Source organism: Zootermopsis nevadensis, unplaced genomic scaffold (genome assembly GCF_977971745.1).
Source record: "Zootermopsis nevadensis isolate Lab colony 2312 unplaced genomic scaffold, Znev_1.0 Znev_ptg000013l, whole genome shotgun sequence".
NCBI classification, from domain to species: Eukaryota; Metazoa; Arthropoda; class Insecta; order Blattodea; family Termopsidae; genus Zootermopsis; species Zootermopsis nevadensis.
In genome coordinates this window covers 7,651,214-7,669,597 of record NW_028259145.1, presented here as the reverse complement: position 1 = coordinate 7,669,597, position 18,384 = coordinate 7,651,214, and the positions used below count along the sequence as shown (strand labels likewise).

The following is an 18,384-nucleotide window of genomic DNA, read 5'->3' as shown; positions in this document are numbered from 1 at the left end:
TGGTTCATTTGCGTGCAGCGACATCGTAGTTCGGCGGAGAATACCGCAGCAGCTCATTTGTGTGTGGATTCAGCAGGCGTATTGATATTCACATACAGATGTAAGGTCCGATTTTTGTTTGAAGACATCATATCATAAAAATGCTGATTATTTCAAACACGCTTAACTACGAGTTATACAAACCGTGTTGCAACTCCAACGTCATGTTCATTCATAAATTTCATGTTAACGATAAAATACAATCGGTATATAACCTCACTGCCCCCAAGAACGAATTAAGCGAATGTTTTGTTCGCGGCTGCATTACTGACCCTTCTCGAAATGTAAGAATGAAGTGGTTCCTAAACTTAAAATGGTACGTTTCCAGTCTTCATAAATAAGTTCTTTAGAGTCAGACAATAACTAGTTCAGATTTGCATTATGATCCAATTTAAATTCCCTAAGTTACAGGCAGATATTTGGTGTTGTCATTTTTCGCGTTTTCTCATAGTGAAATGCACGAATCTGTAACTTCGTTCATTTGCGTGCAGCGACCTCATAGTTCGACGGAGAATATCGCAGCAGCTCATATGTGTGTGAATTCAGCAGACGTATTGATAATCACCCATGGTCCGATGGTTGTTTAAAGACGTCATATACTAATGTTGAATATTTGAAACACATTTAACTACGGGTATTACAATCGTGAATTAACTCGAACGTCATGATCCTTCAAAAATTACGTGTTATCGATAGAATACATACAGTAATTAGCTTCACTACCCCCAAGAACGTATTAAGAGATTGATCTCTTCGCGGCTGCATTACCGACCCTTCTCAAAATGTAAGAATGAAGTGGTTCCTAAACTTAAAGTGGTACATTACCTATCTTCATAAAAACGTTTTTTAGAGTCAGATAATGACTAGTTTAAAGTTACACTATGGTCGGATAAAAAGTTATCAGTGGAACCACGGTTCCGGAGAATTAGACGTAAATACGTCTATACGGAAAGGAAGTTTATATATTAGCTTTATTCTAAATATTTCCTTTATACATGCTTTACAATTGAGATAAGTTTGATTAAGACATTACATATTTAACTTGAATTAGTTACGCTTAAGATGGGTCTGTGGTAGCTGAATGTAATGTAAAGTAATGTAATGTAAGGTTGTGTAATGTAATGAAATGTTTTATAGGTAACAATAATACCGAGTAAACAGATGACGTTTCCTAGGTAACAAAAATGCCAAGTAAATAGATATTTCTTAGGTAACCATTATTGTCGATTTGTTGATAAAATTGTTGTTTATTTGTTGATAGATGACGTTTCCTAGGTAACCATTCTACTTTCCTCACACTTTTTTGCGGAATGACACTGACCCTAAAATATAGACGTATTTACGTCAAAATTCACAACAAGATGATATTTGGTGTTGTCATTTATCGCGGTTTCAGATCATGAAACGCACAAATCTGAAACTTTGTTCTTTTGCGTGCAGCGACCTCATAGTTCGACGGAGAATATCGCAGCAGCACAAATGTGTGTGAATTCAGCAGACGTTCTGATATTCACTCTCAGACATTTGCGTACAGCGACCATGTAGTTCGTCGGAGATTATAGCAGCTGATAATATGTGTCTAATTTCAGAAGATGTAATGATACTCATTGACAGACATATGGTTCGATGGTTGTTTGAAGTTGACATGCCCTACAAAATTTCATTATTTGAAACACTATTATCTTCGACTTATTCAAACGCGATGCAAATCGAACGTATCATTCCTTCATAGTTAACGCGTTAACTATAAAATACAAACTTTATTTAGATTCAATGCCCCGAACAACGTAATAAGCGAGTGTTCCGTCCGCTGATACATTACCGAACCATATCAAATTATAAGAATCAATGGTTATAAAACTTAAAGTGTTTGTTTTCAGTCTTCTTAAAAATGTTCAATAGTTTCAAAAAGTAAATAGTTTAAAGTTGCAATATTGTGCAATTAATATTTGAAAAGATACAGACTGATATTTTGTGTTGCAATATTTCGCGTTTTCAGATAGTGAAACGCACAAATCTGCAACTACGTTCATTTGCGTTCAGCGACCACGCAGTTTGTCGGGAAATAACGCAGCAACTAAGAAGCCTGTGAATTCAGACGACGCATTGTTATTCACTGTGAGACTTGTGGTTTGTTGGTTGTTTGAAGACGTCTTATCATACAAATGTTGATCGTTTAAAAACTCTATTAACTTGGAGTTATTCAAACATAATATAACTCGAACGTCACATTCCTTTCAAATTTACATTTAAACAGTAAAATACAATTAGTATTTAGTGTCACTGGTCAAAACATCCTAATAAGCGAAATTTCATAACACGGCAGAATTACAGACCGTTCCCAAAGTGTACGAAAGAGTGGTTCATTTACTTAAAGTGGTATGTTTCCAGTCTTAATAAAAATGAATAATAGGGTCAGATATTGAATAGTTTAAAGTTGCACTATTATCCGATTAATATTCAAAAAGTTACAGACTGATAATTTGCGTTATCATATTTCGTGATTACAGATTGTCAAATACACATTTCTGCAACTACGTTTATTTGCGTGCAGCGACCACGTAGATTGTCGGGGAATATCGCAGTAATTAAGAAGTGTGTGAATTCAGACGACGCATTGTTATTCACTGAAAAACTTGTGGTTCGATTGTTGTTTGAAGACCTCTTATCATACAAATATTGATTATTTGTAACACTATTAATTTGGAGTCATTCAAACATGATGTAAGCCGAACGTCATATTCGATTCAAAATTACGTGTTAACGGTAAAATACAATCAGTATTTAGTGTCACTGGACCCAACAAAGTAATTAGCTAAATTTCATAATCAGGCTGCAATACAGACCGTACTGAATGAGTAAAAAATAGATGTTCATAAACTTTGAGTGCATGTTTCCAGTCGTAATAAAAATGTACATTAGGGTCAGATATTGAATAGTTTAAAGTTGCACTATTATCCGATTAATATTCAAAAAAGTTACAGGCTGATATACAGTGTTATATTTCGCATTTTCAGATCGTGAAACGCACAAATGTGATACAACATTCATTAGCGGGCACCGACTACGTAGTCTGTCGGGGATTATCGCAGCAACTAAGAAGTGTGTGAATTCAAACGACGCAATGTTATTCACTGAGAGACATGTGGTTTGATGATTGTTTGAAGAAGTCTTATCACACAAATGTTGTGTATTTGAAACACTATTTCCATCGAGATATTCAAATATAATGTACCTCGACCGTTATATCCCTTTCAAAATTACGTATTAACGGTTTGATACAATCAGTATTTAGTGTCATTGGGACAAAGAACTTAATAAGCGAAATTTGAGTCCCCGGCTACATTACAGACCGTTCCTAATGTGTAAGAAAGAGTGGTTCATAAACTTAAAGTGAAATGTTTCCAGTCTTAATAAAAATGTGCATTACGGTCAGATATCGAATAGTTTAAAGTTGCACCAATGCCCGAATGATATTCTAAAAGTTACAAGCTGATATATTGTGTAATATTTAGCATTTTCAAATCGTGAAACGCACAAATCTGCAACAACGTTCATTAGCATGCAGCGAACACGTAGATTGTCGAGGAATATCGCAGCTTCTAAGAAATGTGTGATTTCAGACGTCGCATTGTTATTTGCTTAATGTACAATTTGGCTGCACGCGACAGAGACAAGCGACAGAGACGGGAGACGGACACATCGCAGCTTGTCGCCACACACTTTTGAGGTGTCGACCGAGACATGCGGCAAAGTGTTTGTTTTCTTTGTTTTGTTGAGACATACGTGCACATATTCAAAAAATGCTTCTAAAAAGGTTAATCGAAGAAGATGATATAAAAATAATTATTATATTTGTTTACCGTCAAATCACAATAAAATAGTAAGATAAGATAATTAAAATGATTAAAATATCATCTTATGTTCCATATCGAGCATTCGATTTACATCGGAACATTCACAACATGTTTCGGTTTATCAAACCGTCATCAGGTGTAAATTATAAACTTTTAAACTCAAATTACAATTATTTATAGTTTTTACAATTTTATAATTTTATCATCTTTCTCAGTATATTTTATGGAAGTTGTGTCTAGATATTATTAATACAACATTATTGTTGAGGTGTTGTTATTGATGTTTATATCAGTCTGTGAAGTAAAAGATTCGAAAACATTAATGAAATATGATTAAATATAGAAAACAAAATGAACTAAAATAATAAATAATAGCAAATAAAACATACCATATATGTGTTCAGAGGAGAGATCCAGAAGTGTTACCATCTCGGAACAAGGTTCGTTATTGACTGCGGTGTAAGTGGGTGAAAGGTGGTTTGTCAGGGTTGGGGTCAAGGTACTGGAGTGCATTAAAAATGGGGTTATTAAGAAAAATGTTGTTGTCGTTTAGGCAGATGTTTTGTTTATAAGTTTGTTGTATGTGATATTTTTTATTGTATCTCTGTGTCTTTTGTTTTTTACTATTTTTATAATGTCCATTATTTCATTTATTGTATGATATGCGGTCCTGTATTTAGAATATGTTTTCCGTATGCAGAACTGTCTTTGTTGTGTTTTATGGCTGCAATGTGTTCTTTGTATCTATGTGTTGCTGTGTTATTTGTTGCGAAAGAAACAAAGAAAACCTATGAGTTCAATATTCAAAACCAGACGCGAAGATGGATCTTTCTGTCGGTGGTCAGTGGTCGGTTTTCTGCTACTAATTCTACCAATTTCTCATCTTGGTCACCAGTAAATTTAATTTCTGCCATTATTTTACTCAACAACACACGTGCTGCCTGAGCCCGTCGCGAGACACTACTCGTCCGAGAGCGGTCTCCTGTGCTTTGTCTCTGTCGCCTGTCTTTGTCTCGCGCTCGTAATTGTACTTCATACGATTGTACAGAGAGCAGACAGGAAGCGACCAGTCTCGGTCTCGTAACTCTGTCGCCTGCCTCGGTCGCTTGTCTTGTCGCGTGCAGCCAAATTGTACCTTTACAGACTTGTTGTTTGATGGTTCGCTGAGGACGTCTTATCATACAAATGTTGTGTATTTGTAACACTTAGAACTTCGAGTTATTCAAACATTATGTACCACGAACGTCATTTTCTTTCAAGATTATGTATTAAAGGTAAAATGTTATTGGGACCAATAACACTAAATACTGACTGTATCTTACTGTTAAAACGTAATTTTGAAAGGGATATGACGTTCAGGTTTCATCATGTTTGAATAACTCGAAGGAAATAGTGTTTCAAATATACAAAATTTGTATGGTAAGACGTCTTCAAACAACCATTCAAACCCAAATTCTGTCTGTGAATAACATAGTGTCGTCTGAATTCCCACTCTTCTTCGTTTGTGCGATAATCCCCGGCAAACTACGCGGTCACTGCACGCTAATGAAAGTTGAAAAAGAATTGTGCTTTTCACGATGTGAAAACGCGAAATTTAACAACGCAATAAATCAGCCTGTAAATTTTAGAATTTTAATCGGACTATAGTGCTACTTAAATCCATTCAATTTCTGACCCTAATGTACATGATTATAATAACTGGAAACATTTTCCTTTAAGTTTATGAACCTACACATTCTGATATTTTAAGAGCGTTCTGTAATGTATAATGGGGACTAATATTTTGCTTTTTACGTTCTGAGCCCATTGCCACTAAATATAGAATATTTTTAACCGTTAATATGTAATTTTAAAAGGAATACGATGTTGGAGTTACATCATGCTTGAATGACTGGAAGGAAATAGTGTTTAAAATATAGAAAATTTGTATGATAAAACGTCTTCAAACTACAATCAAACCTCAAGTCTCTCTGTGAATAACATTGTCATCTGTATTCACATATTTCTTAGTTGCTGCGATAATCTCCGACTAACTACGAATTCACTGCACGCTAATGAACTTTGTAACAGAGTTGTGCTTTTCAGGAGCTGAAACGCGAAATTGGGCAACAAAATAAATCAGCCTGTGACTTTTAGAATATTAATCGGATAATCGTGCTACTTAAAACCATTCAATATCTAACCCTTATGTAAAAGTAAAGTAAAGTTTGTCCCACTATACGCCATGTAGGCGTTTGGGGTGAGTGGAGGTATAGCTCCTCTCTTCCTTGACCTCGGCACTAGATGGGGGTGAGTGGTCAGCATCACGCCCCGGCCGTGCTTTACCCCCGGGAAAGGACCCCGGTACCCATTGGACAGGAGGCTGGGTGGGCCCCAGAGCCGGTCTGGACGCAGAGGCTAGAGGAAAAATCCTCTGCCCCCGTCGGGGATCGAACCCCGGTCGTCCAGCCCGTAGCTAGTCACTATATTGACTGAGCTATCCCTTATGTACATGTTTATAATAACTGGAAATATTTCCCTTCAAGTTTATGAACCACCATTTCTGACACTTTAAGTACGGTCTGTAATGTAGACGGGAACCAATATTTTGCTTTTTAAGTTCTGAGCCAAGTGCCTCTAAATATAGATTGTATTTTACCATTAATATATAATTTTAAAAGGATTGTGATGTTCGAGTTACATCATGCTTGAATAACTCGGAAGTAATTGTGTTTCAAATATACAATATTTTTTGAAAAATCTTCTTTGAACAACCAACAAACCTGATGTCGCTCAGTGAATAACATTGCGTCGTTTGAATTCACACACTTCTTAGTTACTGCGATAATCCCCGACAACCTACGTGGTCGTTGTACTCTAACTAACGTAACAGAATTGTGCATTTCACGAGCTGAAAAAGCGAAATTTGACAACACAATAAATCAGCCTGTAACTTTTAGAATATTAAGCGGACAATTGTGCTACTTCAAACCATTCAATATCTAACCCTAATATTTTTAATAACTTTAAACATTTAACTTTAAGTTTATGAACCCACCATTTCTGACACTTTAAGAACGGTGTGTAATATAGCCGGGAACTAATATTTTGCTTTTCAAATTCTGAGCCCAATGCCACTAAATATAGATTGTATTTTATCATTATTATGTAATATTAAAATGATAATGATGTTCTAGTTACATCAAGCTTGAATAAATCGAATGAAATTGTGATTCATATACACAATTTTTTTTGATTAAACGTCTTCAAACAACCATCAAACCTCAAATCTCTCTGTGAATAACATTGCGCCGTCTGTATTCACACACATCTTAGTTACTGCGATAATCCCCGACAACCTACGTGAACGTTGCTCGTTAATTAACGTTGGAACAGAATTGTGCATTTCTCGAGCTGAAAACGCGATGTGGGACAACACAATAAATCAGCCTGTAACTTTTATAATATAAATCGGACAATAGTGATACTTCAAACCACTCAATATTTAAACCATAATGTACATGTTCATAATAACTTTAAACATTTCCCTTTAAGTTTATTAACCCACCATTTCTGAAACTTTAAGAACGGTCTGTAATGTAGCCGAGAACTAATATTTTGCTTTTTTCGTTCTAAACTAATGCCACTAAATATAGATTGCATTTTACCGTTTATATGTAAATTTGAAAGGAATACGATGTTCGGTTTACCTCATGCTTGAATGACTCGAAAGAAATAGTGTTTCAAATATACTACATTTGTATGTAACGACGTCTTCAAACAACCATCTAACCTCTAGTCTCTTTGTGAATAACATTGCGTCATCTATATTCACATATTTCTTAGTTGCTGCGATAATGTAAGGTAAGGTAAGGTAAGGTAAGGTAAGGTAAGGTAAGGTAAGGTAAGGTAAGGTAAGGTAAGGTAAGGTAAGGTAAGGTAAGGTAAGGTAAGGTAAGGTAAGGTAAGGTAAGGTCATGTAATGAAATGTTTTATAGGTAACAAAAATTCCGAGTAAATAGATGTTCCTTAGGTAACCATTATTGTCGATTTGTTGATAAACAGATGAAGTTTCCTAGGTAACCATTGTTGTTTATTTGTTGATAAACAGATGACGTTTCCTAGGTAACAACAATGCCGAGTAAACACGACGTTCCCTAGGTAACCATTGTTACACTTTATAGTTCCCCTTTTTCGTTCAACTTTTTTGCCGAATGACCCTTCCTTAGAGTCGCCTGGTCAATTTACGAACAAACGGAAACTTAACAAAGCCACGTTGCGTTACTGGTAACTTTCACCGCTGGGTTTTACGACAGATCTACGTTTCTGGTCTTCAGTTAAAGAACCAGGCCTGTGGTATTTCTAGCGCAGCCTTTTTCATGTTCGTGAATAGCCTCGTAAACGTTTGTACCGCCGACACACTGGCCAGTGTGTTGTTTTAATCGCTAAGTAAATTCTACCATCTAAACCGCACATTTCTGTGGCTACTTCAAATTGAAATAACATTTAGTAATATAGAAAGAGTCTTTGTAGATAATAATTGGGCATAAAATGATTTTATATTAAACAAAATACTTACTTTCTACGTGAAAAATATTTCTGAAGATCACTTTCATTAAGGAAACTGGAGGTCTATGGGGTTAATGTAAGAATTAGACGGACCTAAGATCAACATGGTTTCCTCACTTCCTCGTTCAATTTCTGAACTTGGACCAGTCGGATTTTGTTCAACTTCAACCCTTCAGCACTGAACAGCGTGGATGTGCCCCTTTATACCTGAACGCGAGGTAAGATTCATCCTTCGGAAGTTTGTGTTTCTGGAAATAAATAGACTTCCAACCTGACGTGAATAAAGTCCGGAATAAGGAAATATGTAATAAAATTCCGACGCCAGAGACGTTTAAAGAACCTAACCTAACTTTCTCAGCGGATGGCGAGCTGACCGTGGACTGGCTTATTGTAATACAGTTTGAGCAATATTGCCAGTTTATGAAATATGATGATCCCACTGCGATGAAAATGTAGACACGGGCCTTTCTATGTTGTAACGGCGTATTATAAATCGTTCTAAAATTCATCCATTTTGAGCAGAGTGATGTAATTTTGTTACCGAAATGTTGTGGGGTTCTGCTGTGAATGTCCGCCAGCCTAAAGTATTATAAGTACGCCGCCATGATGCCTTGTTCAGAAGAACTGATGGAAAACAGCGCATAACTGGATGGACATATCTGTCCGTCCGTCCTGATAACATGTTCACTTGTTTTCGTGAACTGTGGTTTATTTAAGGAAATGCGAAAATCAGGCCTGTTCAATTTTGTTATTCTTTGGGCGAAACCATAAATGTCAAAGAAACGCACAGACGCTGGCAAGGAAGTTGATCTTCAAGAAATCGCGGGAGAATTACGATTAAATCGACTTATTGTTAGCCCTGGCAGGGATCAGACAGAGGGCATTCCAAGAGTCGTTAATTTGGTTCAAGATCAGTTTCTAGCTGTCAGCTTCGTTGCATAAATTTCGATAGTTACGCGACTCTAATATAATTTTCCCCCTGAAGTATTTTCTTTAATACGTGGCACCGTAATCACTCATACGCTGAATTTTATTTGTCACTCCTGTGTTTCTGATACACGAAGCTTTATAAATTGATAACGAATTTCTGTATTCTTTGTGTATATACACTCCTCAACAAAATTAAAGGGTCAAGTTTTCAAATGGTTGTAAAGTTTTAACAAACAAAGAATGCTGATACGAGTGCAATTGTGAAAGGTGGATCAGTTACAGTTGGTTATTTCAGGGAGAGAAGCCTACGAGAGCAAAGGCAGTGAAAACAGGAATGAAGGAGAGCAGTACTTGTGTTTGAATACTGTCGTTATGCAGCGCAGGGTGTAAGGAGGCAATTGACAGCAATACGAAAAGAAACACGCTTCTGCAAGAGGGCCGAACACAACGGTGTGTTGCCGGACAGCTCGGTGTTGTTCAATCCGTGATATGGCGACTAAGCGACACTGGAAGGGTCATTCGACGTCGAGGACAGGGTCGTCACAGGGCAACAACCGCTAGGGAAGATCGTTTTCTGCGTCTACGAACCTTGAGGCACCGCAGAGATACTGCACGGGCCTTGCAAAATGACCTTTCCCGAGCTACAGGTCGACAAGTGTCTGACCAAACAGTGAGAAACCGTCTTTCGGAGGTGGATCTGAGGTCCAGGTGTCCCGCTAGAGAGCCCCGATTGACGAGGGAGCATAAACGAGCGAGAAAAGTTCGCCCAAGAACATAAACATTGGCAACTGCGTCATTGGCGCAGATTTATGCTGCAGGGCAACGATGGACGCGTCCGAGTTTGGCGACGGCCAGGAGAGCGTCTTCTACCAGTCACAGTCCAGGAAAATGTCAGTTTTGGTGGTGGCTCCATGATGGTGTGGGCCGGTATTTCGATTGACGACAAAACCGGCCTCGTCGTCACCAGAAACGGCTCTATGACTGCGCGGCGTTACATTGACGAGGTGCTGGAACCTCGTGCATCGCCATTTGGAGAAAATTCTCTCCTAATGCATGACAATGCTCGCCCTCACGTTGCAGAAATCGTCAGGGAGTACCTACAAGTGCAAAACATCGCCATTTTACCATGGCCAGCTCGCAGCCCAGACATGAACCCTACTGCGCATGTGTGGGACGTATTGCGAAGAAGCGTGAGAGACCGTCAGAACGCACCTACCACACTCCGGGACCTGGAAGATGCCCTTTTGGAGGAATGGGGGCAAATTCCCCAAATCGACATCCGGAGGATTGTCCGGAGCATGGCTCAACGCTGTACAGCTGTTCCTTGAGTTGAAGGGGCTCCAACCGCCTACTAAGCGCAAAAAAGCTTGAAATTGTGTCAGAAAAACTTCCATTCTTTTTTGTGATTAGTTGAAAACTATTCAGTGTAACAATACGTCATTTGTGTCTGCTGTTACAAAGAGGCCTGTTTTTGCTTAATTAAAGGCCCATTCTCTAAACTACCCACATCTTAATAAATTTGACAAAGCCCAAGACCCCTTAATTGTTTTCAGGAGTGTACTTTGTCTCTAAATGAATTTCGCGTTTCTGTAGCATCCCGTATTGACAGTACCAACTAGCCCTACCTCGTCGTCTGATTGGCTCCGTTCAGCGTTGTTTGTCCAATTAAGACATACAAATCTGGGACAGTCTGTCTGCATTTTAGTCGGTTAATCCATCTGTCTTTGTGTTAACCGCTGGTACTGTTGAACGTAAGTTTGTCGACTGCCCAGTGCTCAAAATCTTCTGGAATTGTGTCACTGGACGCACTTGACTTAACCAAAAACTCATTCTCGACAACTATTTGCTATTGATCTCAAAAGCAACCATTTACAAGAGACACGTGCCAACAACTCTTCCTTCCGCATCCTTTCCAATTCATTATTCACTGTCACTGTTTGAGCTACTGAAAAACCTCGTTAAATAAAACAGAAAGAAATAAATCTGCGCTAATCTCGACACATCTGCCTTGGCCCCTTCCAAATATGTGTGCTCAGCGTTTGTATTCGTTTTGAATCGTAGTCGATGTCGCGCAACATTTATAGCTGAAACCGCTTCATTAAATAAGCAAATCTTGGTGGTGGGTAGGCCCTGAAGTTGGCCTCCACGGGGCGGGAATATTTCAAGAATCGAACCCTGTCGCCCAGCTCGTAACCAGTCACTTAACTGCTTCGCGGTTGTGTGAGACAAAGGCTAGGGTCATGTAACATTCTCCGAAGTAATTCATTATTCAGTTCAAGCTTTGCTATGCGTGTCAGCACGTGCGCTAATTGCGTGTTGCGTCTTTGTTCGTAAGATTCTGCGTGGGAAATTTTGAAATGTGCAGAAAGTCCGGAATGGCGAGAGAATTTACAGAGACAGAGCACGAATGACTAGAGAATGTTAAATCACGGATCTCTAGAGAATGACAGAGGGGGAGTGGCGAAGAGAATATGGGTTCAGGGAGACATAAAAGAGAAAGGAGAAAGCTGGCAGGTGAGAGCGCAGAAAGGATATACTCTCTGTTGTGAAAACATCAGCTGTGTGTACAAACCGCAGGATGTATTAAACGACTGGGCCAGTACAAGTTCACCAGGGAAATGAAGCCACTTCGAGTATCGATTGTTCGGTTCGGTTTTAAATAAACTGAAAGCGGGGCGAGGGGACGGGGGGTGGGACGAAGTAAGTATGCTCAGACGTGAGGTGAAAATTAAGAAAAAAATAAATTTACTGTCAAGATCAAAGTCGATAGACATTTCACCGAGTTTATTTTGGAAGTGGAAGATGTGTTAATGTGTAGGAAAAAAAGTGATAGTGGAACCACGGTTTCGGAGAATTTGACGTAAATACGTCTATACGGAAAGGAAGTTTATATATTGGCTTTAATCTAAGTATTTCCTTTATACATGCTTTACAATCGAGATAAGTTTGATTAAGACATTGCTTATTCAACTTAAATTAGTTACGCTTAAGATGGGTCTGTGGTAGCTGAAATATCTTACTATAAATATTTGTGATTTCGACGTCGTCAATAAATTACGTCAACATTGCCACCCTATATTTGTTTATACAAGGCATTGTTGTGGAACACATCAATGCCCAGTACAACACAAGGATGCCGAGTATCAAATAACGCTTAGTACCAATTCCAACAATTGCAACAAGGTAAAGTGATACCAATAATACTACTCATATATACTCCATCTTATCTTTCTTCTATTATCTTACTACTAGGGCAGGGCGCTCCTTTCGGAGCTCCTACGGGGGGTTTGGTCATGTTTGTAAAACGCAACCAACCTGGTGTAAGAAACTAAACTAACCGCCTCGAATTGACGGTTAAAACATTAGGGGTTAGGTTGCGTAATGAAATCTTATGTAACATGCTAAATTAACTGGCCTTCGGGGGGTTATTTAAGTGTCTCATTCAAGTGTTTTATCACTTGAGTAAGAAACTAAACTAACCCCTCCCCCGAATTTTGGTTAAAATACTTGACGAAACTCCCTCCGGGGGGGGGGGGTTGGTTGCGTTTTAAATTCTTGAGTAAGACACTAAAATATCCCCCCTTCGGAAGGGTTAGTTTATGTCTCATTCAAGTGTTTCAACCCTTGATTAAGAAACTAAACTAACCCTCACCCGCGAATGGGGGTTTTAAACAATTAACTAACTCCCCATTGGTTGCGTTTTAAAATCTTGAATAAGACACTAAACTAACCCCCTTCGGGGTGTTAATTTAGTGTCTTATTCAAGTGTTTTAACCCTTGAAGAACAGTATGACTTGGATGAATATTATTATTATTATTATCAGATTACCTTTTTGGTGTTGGTAACGTCTTCTTTCACTTTTCTTCATTTCTTAAATAGTCTAATGTCGCTGTTCGGAGACGATATAGAGCAGTGATAATGCGACTGGCTTGGTACTAAGCGTTATTTGTTTATTCTGCATTGTTGTTCCACAACAATTCCGTGTATAAACAAATATAAGGTGATTATGTTGATGACGTCATTTTTTGACGAAAACGACGACTAATCCTTTCGGAGCGCTTCTTGTAATCTGATATTTTACTTCTTTACGTCGCTGAACAGAGGCCAACAGTTCTTGGTTAGTCAACTATCTACGTCCAACCCCAACCTTGCAAGTAATTCCCCCTTCGCCTTTCTTTATTTGTTAAGTAGGTCTTATGTTTTAGTTCTTTACGTCGCTGTTCAGAGGCCAACTGTTCTTGGTTAGTCAACTATCTACTTCCAAACCCACCCTTGCAAGTTTTCGTTTGTTTTCTTCTGCTCTTATGTTCTTGTTAAATAAGTTTTCTACGTTTATCAATGTAAATCTCCATTCCTTTTTCTTTACTTGTTAGGTAGGTCTGATGATTTAGTTCTTTACGTCGCTGTTCAGAGGCCAACTGTTCTTGGTTAGTCAACTATCTACGTCCAACCCCAACCTTAACCTTGCAAGTAATTCCCCCTTCGCTTTTCTTTATTTGTTAAGTAGGTCTTATGTTTTAGTTCTTTACGTCGCTGTTCAGAGGCCAACTGTTCTTGGTTAGTCAACTATCTACGTCCAACACCAACCTTAACCTTGCAAGTAATTTCCCCTTCGCTTTTCTTTATTTGTTAAGTAGGTCTTATGTTTTAGTTCTTTACGTCGCTGTTCAGAGGCCAACTGTTCTTGGTTAGTCAACTATCTACGTCCAACCCCAACCTTGCAAGTAATTCCCCTTTCGCTTTTCTTTATTTGTTAAGTAGGTCTTATGTTTCAGTTCTTTACGTCGCTGTTCAGAGGCCAACTGTTCTTTGTTAGTCAACTATCTACGTCCAACCCCAACCTTAACCTTGCAAGTATTTCCCCCTTCGCTTTTTTATTTGTTAAGTAGGTATTATGTTTTAGTTCTTTACGTCGCTGTTCAGAGGCTAACTGTTCTTGGTTAGTCAAATAACTACTTCCAAACCCACCCTTGCAAGTTTTCGTTTCTTTTCTTCTGCTCTTCTGTTCTTGTTGAATACGTTCTTTTTCGTTTATCAATGTAAGTCTCCCTTCGCTTTTCTTTATTTGTTAAATAGGTCTGATGTTTTAGTTCTTTACGTCGCTAATCAGAGGACAACTGTTCTTGATCAGTCAACTTTATACGTCCAACCCCACACTTGCAAATCTTCGTTATTTGTTTTTTGCACTTCTGTTCTTGTTGAATAAGATTTTCTGCGTTTATCAATGTAAGTCTCCATTCGCTTTTCTTTATTTGTTAAATAGCTCTGATGTTTTAGTTCTTTACGTCGCTAATCAGAGGCCAACTGTTCTTGATCAGTCAACTTTCTACGTTCAACCCTACCTTGCAAAACTTCGTTTGTTTGTTTTTTGCTCTTCTGTTTTGTTGAATAAGTTTTTCTGCGTTTATCAATGTAAGTCTCTCTTCGCTTTTATTTATTTATTAAATAGGTCTGATGTTTTAGTTCTTTACCTCGCTGATAAGAGGCCAACAATTTTTGATCAGTCACCTTTCTGCATATAACCCTACTCTTGAAAATCTTAGTTTGTTTGTTTTTTGCTCTTCTGATTTGTTGAATAAGTTTTCTACATGTGTTCTTAATATGGTCTCGTTTATCAATGTAAGTCTTCTTTGCTTTAATAGGTCTGATGTAGTTCTTTACGTCGCTGTTTAGAGGCCAACAGTTCTTGTTCAGTCAACGTTTTACGTCCAGCCCCACCCTAGGAAATCTTCGTCTTAATATCGATCAAAAGTCAGTTTTCATAATACTTTCGTAATCATAAAGTCAGTTTTCATAATACTTTCTTAATCATAACATATCTAATGAGTATCAGTTTACCTTCTTGGAGTTGTTAGAGTTGATACTTCATATAATTGATAACGTCTTCTTTCACTTTCCTGATGTTTTATGCCAACTGTCAATCAAAATTCAAGAATGCGACGTGCTGCTTGTAGAGCAGTGATAATGCGACTGGCTTGGTACTAAGCGTTATTAGTTTTTTCGGCATTGTTGTGGAACACAACAATGCCGAGTTTGTTAATAGTTGACATTGTTGATGACGTAATTTATTGATGACAACGAGGAATCACAAATTTTTATAGTACTAGAGCAGGGCGCTCCTTTCGGAGCTCCTAGGGGGGGGGTTGGTCAAGTTTGTAAAACGCCACCATCCTTGGTTAGTCCCGAAGGGGAGTTAGTTTAGTGTCTTATTCAAATGTTTTAACCCCTGAGTAAGAAACTAAACTAACCTCCCCGAATGGGGGGTTTAAACCTACCACCCGAAGGGGGTTGGTTGCGTTTTAAAATATTGAGTTAGACGCTAAACTAACCCCCGTGTATAAACAAATATAAGGTGATATTGTTGATGACGTCATTTTTTGACGACAACGATGGCTAATCCTTTCGGATCGCTTCCTGTAATCTGATATTTTACTTCTTTACGTCGCTGATCAGAGGCCAACAGTTCTTGGTTAGTCAACTATCTACGTCCAACCCCACTCTTGCAAATCTTTTTTTTTCTCTTCTGTTTTTTGTCGAGTAGTTCTGATGTTTTAGTTCTTTACGTCGCTATTCAGAGGCCATCTGTTCTTGATCAGTCAACTTTCTTCCTGCAGCAACACCATTGCTAATCTTTGTCTGTTTTTTCTTTTTTTCTCTTCTGTTCTTGTTGTATACGTTTTTCTATATTTATCAATGTAATTCTCCCTTCGTTATTCTTTATTTGTTAAATAGGTCTGATGGATTAGTTCTTTACGTCGCTTTTCAGAGGACAACTGTTCTTGGTTAGTCAGCTATCTACTTCCAACCCCACCCTTGCAAATCTTCGTCTGTTTTTCTACGTGTGTTGTTAATATGGTCTCGTTTAACAATGTTAGTCTTCTTTCGCTTATCCTTATTTGTTAAATAGAACTGATGTCTTAGTTCTTTACATCGATATTCAGAGGCCAACTGTTTTTGGTCAGACAACTTTTTACGACCAACCCCACCCTTGCAAGTCTTCGTTTGTTTTCTTCTGCTCTTCTGTTCTTGTTCAATAAGTTTATCGCTTTTCTTCATTTGTTAAGTATGTCTGATGTTTTAGTTCTTTACGTCGCTGTTCAGAGGCCAACTGTTTTTGGTCAGACAACTTTCTACGTCCAATCCCACCCTTTAAAGTCTTTGTTTGTTTTATTCTGATCTTCTGTTCTTGTTGAATAATTTTTTATGCGTTTATCAATGCAAATCTCCCTTCGCTTTTCTTTACTTGTTAAGTAGATCTGATATTTTAATTCTTTACGTCGTTGTTCAGAGGCCCACTGTTCTTGGTCATTCAACTTTCTACGCTCAATCCCACCCTTGCAAATCTTCGTCTGTTTTTCTACATATGTCGTTAATATGGTCTCGTTTATCGATGTAATTCTTCTTTCGCTTTTCTTTATTTCTTAAAAATGTCTGATGTAGTTCTTTACGTCGTTATTCAGAGGCCAATTGTTCTTGGTCACTCAACTTTCTACGTCCAACCCCACCCTTACAAATCTTCGTCTGCTTTTTTCCCCTTCTGTTCTTATTGAATACGTTTTTCTACGTTTATCAAAGTGTCTTCCTTCGCTTTTCTTTATTTGTTAAATATGTCTGATGTTGTAGTTCTTTACGTCTCTGTTCAGAGGCCAACTGTTCTTGGTCAGTTAACTATCTACTTGCAACCCCACCCTTGCAAATCTTCGTCTGTTTTTCTACGTGTGTCGTTAATATGGTCTCGTTTATCAATGTAAGTCTTCTTTCGCTTTTCTTTATTTCTTAAATATGTCTGATGTTTTAGTTCTTTACGTCTCTGTTCAGAGGCCAATTGTTCTTGGTCACTCAACTTTCTACGTCCAACCCCACCCTTACAAATCTTCGTCTGCTTTTTTCCCTTCTGTTCTTATTGAATACGTTTTTCTACGTTTATCAATGTAAGTCTTCCTTCGCCTTTCTTTATTTGTTACATAGGTCTGATCTTTCAGTTCTTTACTTCGCTGTTCAGAGGTCAACAGTTATGGTTCAGTCAACTTTTTACGTCCAGCCCCACCCCTGCAAATCTTCGTCTTAAAATCGATCATAAAGTCAGTTTTCATAATAGTTTTCGTAATCGTAATATATCGAATGAGTATCAGTTTACCTTGTTGGAGTTGGTACTTCAAATACTTGATAACGTCTTCTTTCACTTTTCTGATGCTTTAGGCCAACTGTCAGTAAATATTCAAGAATGCGATGTGCTGCTTCTGGAGCAGTGATCATGCGACTGGCTTGATATTCTTTGATTTCTTTTGTTGTGAAGCGTTATTTGTTTACTCGGCATTGTTGTGTCAACTTCAACAATGCCAACAGATATTTGTTTGGAACACAACAATGCCGAGTAAACAAATATCTTTTGGCATTGTTGATGACGTCTTCGTTTGTTTTCATCTGCTCTTCTGTTCCTGTTGAATAAGTTTTATTCGTTAATCATCAATGTAAATATCCCTTCGCTTTTATTTACTTGTTAAGTATGTATGATGTTTTAGTTAATTACGTCGCTGTTCAAGGCCAACTGTTCTTAGTTAGTCAACTATCTACTTCCAACCCCACCCTTGCAAGACATCGGCATTGTTGTTTTCCACAACAATGCCGAGTATAAAAAACATAAGTTGACATTGTTCATGACGTTTCACCCAAGGGCAACCGAGGGCGACTGATGTTCAGCAGGCCAGCCGAAGCCATCCCCAAAAGACGGCCAAGTCAGCACAACGAGTGGTTAGACTACTCGGCTACCCTGACTGAGGTTTTTCGTGCTTTCCTCAGTTGTAAGGCGAATGCCAGGGTATAACTTAATAGGGGCACGGCCCGCCACCCTTCCCCCCGATCATGGAGGCCATCAGCTGAAGTGATCTTCCCCCCATGCCACAGAGGCCTTCAGCCGAAACGGCCCCTCCCTCTCTGGGTTCATACCCCAGAGACCCAACCAACCAAATTCCTTCGACAACTTGCCTGACAGGATAACCTCCCATCAGC

At 38.3% G+C, this 18,384-nt stretch overlaps 1 pseudogene across 1 annotated transcript in view; it reads right to left on the bottom strand.

Moving 5' to 3' along the window:
* Nucleotides 1-6,353, bottom strand: part of LOC110828868 (glucose dehydrogenase [FAD, quinone] pseudogene) — a 400,823-nt pseudogene extending 394,470 nt beyond the window's left edge. Inside the window, exon 1 of the transcript XR_015535092.1 lies at nt 4,286-6,353. The product of XR_015535092.1 is annotated as a glucose dehydrogenase [FAD, quinone] pseudogene, transcript variant X4 (transcript). The remainder of the gene's footprint in view (nt 1-4,285) is intronic.
* Nucleotides 6,354-18,384: the final 12,031 nt, after the last annotated feature.